Genomic DNA, 6,000 nt, shown 5'->3' on the forward strand with positions numbered 1-6,000 from the left:
ATGTTGGCCAGGATAGTCTCAATCTCTTGACCTCGTGATCCGCCCGTCTCAGCCTCCCAAAGTGCTGGGATTACAGGTGTAAGCCACCATGCCTGGCCTAGAATGTTTTATAAATCTTTTGAACAAAGATTGAAATAACTATATTTAAACCACCTAAATTAGAATTTACCAAGACACCAGATCCAGATATTTTAAGAGCAATATTGTGGTGAAACACTTAGACACTGAGGGATGGGATAATGTGATTTTCTTGTCAGTGGTCACAAGCTAAATGGCATTACATTGTTAAATTTCCCCCAGAGACAGGGAACAGCTAAGTTCCTGGAACACAATCTGTCTTGTTAATATTAAAACTAATGGTCATGGCTCTTTGGGGCTTGTAGATATTTTAATTATAGTATATTTGCTTTATAATTTTAACTGAGGTTATTTTATAAACATTTTTAACATGTTATTATTAATAGGCTGAAGAAAGAAATCTATTTAAGCGAGCAGATGGGAAATAAATCTTCACTGTCTCCTTGGTCTGCTAGTTTACATTTAGAACATCACGCATTTTCTGAAAAGCTCTTAGAGGCATATACTCTTGTTATTGTCCTGCAGTGAGTCATCACTTAGTCCGAAACACACAATATATCCGTCTTACCCACTAACTGGTGTCCTATTCCAATTCCCACAAATTAACTCAAAATATGTTACTTTTACACAAACAAAGCATTATTTTAACATTCTTATGCTTTAAATCTCCAACTAATATTTTTCTTTCACCAATATTTATTGAAAGCCTGTTATATATCCAATGCTGTATTACTCAATGATATTTTTTAGTTTCCCAAATATATCTGAAACTTCTAATATAAAAATTCTCAAAACTGAGAATTTGTAAGAAGAGCCTCAGGATCAGAGGGTAAAAATATGAGACTGAGGACTTTCATCCCAGCTATGCCAACAATCCATAGTATGGGACAGAAGCCATTGCATATCTCTGTGCCTCTGTTTCTCCACCTGCAAGAGAGTAGTAAGTAATTTTATTTGACCTGATTTCAACTGTTAGGAGAAGCAGCTAATAAAAATTTTGCAAAGCATCATGAATATTGAAAAGTACATGATCATCATGATTAATAATAATGCATATAGCTCAAATATTGAAATGACTGTCTGGCGTCATTCCAAATCAAGAAATACAAGCTCTGGTCTTGCATAGTAATGAAGAGAAGAAGTGTGAGATACTCTTATTGTATTCGTTTGAATGAACATAGTGATGAATATCTTTAATTATGGACTGTATTCTGTAACATTGTGTGTGTGTGTGTGTCTGCTTTAAACTAAATGTATTGCAGTCTTCTCAATAATACCTCAGGGGTTCAAATGGAACCATTCCCAAACCAGGCAGACATGCATATGTCTGTACCTAACCTTGGAATGAATGTTCATTTTGATAGAGAATGTGAACAGGTAGGAGTCCTCAGTTAAAGAAAGCAGGCTCTGATTTCACGGATCTCCAAATCTGTCATCTTCACGTTACCCGACTGTCTGGCACCTAATGAGGAAAACAAATTGCTTTTACTTTCTACATAAGACATTTGCATTTATAATTTTGGGGGGCTCGTAAAAGGTATATAAAACATCCATTCAAACCATTCTACCTGCATTTTTCACCTAAAAGGGTCTTTATGAAACCTTACAGTAAATTTAGTAACCTTCTTCAATAAACATGAGCTTTTATGAGTGTGACATACCTAAATAGACTCAATGGTCTGGGAATAAAATCTGCATCAGTAATATTTTCAGTGCCATAATATCCCACATATTTTTAAAAAGCCACTTAGAGAGCAGACCACTGCACAAGGAAAAAAAAATCAGTCTCCAAGTTTAAGAAAGCAACTGCTCAGTGAACACCTGGGTGACTCATTAAGTTAAATGTGAAATGTCCTGATGTGTACAACATCGAGCTTCATAATATTCAAACATTAGCATCTGTCATTTTCTTCCACTTTCAGCAAATGCACATTAGAGAAATAACTTTAGAAATGGCCTTCAGTAATCATTCACACTGGGTTTTTTCAGGAAAGGGACCTTCACATGAGACAGTTCCCCACTTCAATCACCTCCGCAGGGAACTTCTGCTTGGGTGAACCTGCTGACATGAGTCCTGCTGCTCTGGGTATCTCATAGCTTCCTTCACCAGTTAAGCTACCAAATTAGCCATGAGACTGGGACCCTCATTTCTCCCATTGCTGGTATGTATCAGTGAGGAAGACAGGAAAATGCTAGTGACTTTTTTATAGCTGCTATATAACAAGAGAATGAAATGTCAAAAGCCTGGAAACTCCATCTTTCTTAGTCCCATCAAAGCTCATCTAGCTCCTGCTGGTCCTGGGACTTGCATTCACCTTCAACTTTGCCTTGCTTGCAAGTGGCAATTTAAAATTCAACAACTCAAAGTAGCCCAATGAGTGAAAACATCCTGATTATGGACTCAGTACTTACCAAACATCTACTTGTGCTAAAGGCTTGAGCAAGCATTCAGAGTGGCCAACCCTTACAACTTGAGGTAGCTCACTTCCCACAATTAGACATACCCTTGAGAAGTTGCATGCAAATTGCTTCCTTGATACCTAGTTCATATTTATAACACATCAAGGGAGTGTGTTTTAGAACATGCTGAATTTTTTATATGTTTTTAGAATTCTTAAAATTATTACCTTTTAAATCAAGCTTTGCTTGCTTAAGGTAGACTAGATAGGGAGACAGAGATAAATTAAACACAAACAAAACCACAAATTCTCATTTAAGGTTTTATTTCTATCCTCTCTCACCCCCTTGTAATTTTTTAGCAGAATTTCTAGCCAGAACCAAGTGGAGGAAAGTTGTCCAACAGTGAAAAGAGCTCTGTTTCCTCTTTTAGTTCAAACTTTATTTTTCAAATCATTACATTATAAAGACCAGAAGCAGCAAGATTGTAAGGAAAACAGCTAGGGATAAACATGAGACCTCAGAATGAGATGGCCCACCTATGCCTTGGGTCTTCTACTACCCTTATCTAGATCCTCTCATTGTCTTCAATTCTCTGCAGCTTGGGACACAAGACCACACAGAAGCTGAAGAGGAGCCTCTGCTTCCATACTCATTTCTTCTCTAAACAACCTCAGCCTAGAAGTAGCAGAATTGCCCAGCCAATCTGTCCTTCCAGCTTAGGCTCCCCGTTCTCATACCCAACCTCTTCCTACGCTCTTTTCTGCCATCTGGGTGGACCTAACGGGCTCTGAGGCAGGAAGGCCTTCTGCATTTTGGAGAACCCTGTGGTCAGATGCTCAAACAAAGCAGAGTTAGGTGCTTCTAGAATGCCCAGCCCTCGCCTTAAAATCTTCCTGCCTGCCTGCCCTTGGGAGCGTTGCCACAGAGCAGCAATTGGTCCAAAGGCTGACAAAGAAAACAGAATAGATGGAAAAGTACTCTTCTTAATCAGCGAAATAGATCATTGTCCCTAAATAGACAAGAATTAGCAAGTCAGTACTTAAACTTGGTTTTAAAACTTGTTTATAGGGCTTTCAGACATGCCTGCTGCCTACAGGGAAGTGGGACTGTATTTGTCAGAATCCTTGCCAACAAGACCAGGGGCCCATCTTAGTGCCAAAGAGCCCCTTATGACCATAAAACGTTTTCCCAAGGCCTACATAGCTGTGCCTACTGAATGTTCTATTCTCAAGAATCAATGAAGCCTACTGCTCCAAATTAGTGCATTTTAAAATGACCAAATAAAATGAATGAGGTGATGATACAGAGAAAAGAAAACATTTAAAGATAATGAGCACAGAGCACAGAGCTTCATTCTATACAGGAGGGGAAAAGGTCAGTAAATTTAGTACACACATAATGGTCCTCGCAAATCATCTCCTAATTAAACCTCATCCAGCAAAAATGTACTGGTTTAACCTTTTCATTCTGTGTTTCTCACCATATTTATGAACCACTGCCTCTCAGCAGAAATGGAAAATGTGCCCATTCTGGAAGCCTTGGAGCTAGGTGCGCTTCTAGATTTGTTCCTACAGTACAGGAGGAGACGGTGCTTGGAGCTGTCCCTCCATGTGCTGGCAAAAATTCGGAGTCTGACTGTAAACTCAGAAACCATAATTTAAACACTTCAGGCCGATGTCTACATTTTCAGTGCCAGAGTTACACGTACTTAGAGGCAAAAAGGTTTTGGGGGGTTAGTTTGGTTTGGTTTTGAAATAACAGTAATATGATTGATCCCTTCTAAAGCAGTAGAGCTGACCTCAATAAGAAACAGGTCTCACTTGGATCCTGTCCAAGAGAGTGTGATTGGTGATTTATGAAAAAACCTTATCCAAAGGCAATTTAATTATAAGATAATCTCTAGGCATAGGGATACTGAGAATAAAGAACACTTGAGAAGGTGCTAGGGCAGAAATTCCAAAAAAATATTTCCAAATACATAGTTTCTCAGAAACAGTATGTTGATAACCAACTTAGGGCTTTGATTTGGAAAAACCACAGGGACGTGCATTACGTGCACTTCCTAAACCTACTGAATACTGTCGTTTTGAACCCCTATGACACTGTACTAGCCCTACTCTGAACAAAGAGCACAGAAAATGCATTAGTAGTATGAGCTTTCATGTAACCTCCTCCATAATTTCAGGTCCACTCCAGCCACTGTGCAGCCTTCTACCCAAAAGTGTCAGTCACTTTGATCACCATCACATGAAGAGTCAGAGAACTTTGGCAGAGCTAGGATAAGGTGTGAGGGGAGTGAGAAGGATGGGTAAGACAGCAACCAGATTTAATTACTCTGGTGTCTGCCTGAGTAAATATAATAGATAATATCTACTAAATGCTTTCTGTGTGCCAGACACACTTTTATATACTTCATAGTTATTAAACCATTTAGCCTTCATGACACTCCTGTGAGGTAGGTATTATTGCTATACTTCTCTGTACCGACAGAGAGATTAAATAATTCCTCTAAGGTCACATAGCTAGGAAGAGGGGGAGCCACCAGATTGCGAATATCTCAAGGACACAGTCATATTTTATTCAGCTCTATATTCTTTTTTAAATTTTATTTTATTTTATTTTAAGTTCCGGGATACATGTGCAGGATGTGCAGGTTTGTTACATAGGTAAATGTGTGCCATGGTGGTTTGTGCACCTATCAACCCATCACCTAGGTATTAAGCCCCGCATGCATTAGCTATTTATCCTAATGCTCTCCCTCTCCTCACTCCACTGACAAGATCCAGTGTGTGTGTTGTTCTCCTACCAGGTGTCCTTGCGTTCTCATCATTCAGTTCCCACTTATAAGTAAGAACATGCAGTGTTTGGTTTTCTGTTCTGCGTTAGTTTGCTGAGGATAATGGCTTTAAGCTCCATCCATGTCCCTGCAAAGGACATGATCTAATTCCTCTTAATGGCTGCATAGTGTGCCATGGGGTACATGTACCAGATTTTCTTTATCCAGTCTATCATTGATGGGCATTTGGGTTGATTCCATGCCTTTGCTATTGTGAACAGTGCTGCAATGAACATATGCGTCCATGTATCTTTATAACAGAGTGATTTATATTCCTTTGTGTATATACCCAATAATGGGATTGCTGGGTCAAATAGTATTTCTCGTTCTAGGTCTTTGAGGAATCACCACACTCTCTTCCAAAATGGTTGAACTATTTTACACTCCCACCAACAGTGTAAAAGTGTTCCTATTTCTTCACTGCCTCACCAGCATCTGTTGTTTCTTGACTTTATAATAATTGCCATTCTGATTGGTGTGAGATGGTATCTGATTGTCATTTTGTTTTGCATTTCTCTAATGATCAGTGATGTTGAACTTTTTTTCATATGTTTCTTGGCCACAATAATGCCTTCTTTTGAGAAGTGTCTGTTCATGTCCTTTACCCACTTTCAAATAGGTTTGTTTGTTTGTTTGTTTTTTGTAAATTTGTTCAAATTCCTTATAGATTCTGGATATTAGACCTT

This window comes from Rhinopithecus bieti, unplaced genomic scaffold, assembly GCF_001698545.2.
Source record: "Rhinopithecus bieti isolate Rb0 unplaced genomic scaffold, ASM169854v2 scaffold_3062, whole genome shotgun sequence".
Classification (NCBI taxonomy): Eukaryota; Metazoa; Chordata; class Mammalia; order Primates; family Cercopithecidae; genus Rhinopithecus; species Rhinopithecus bieti.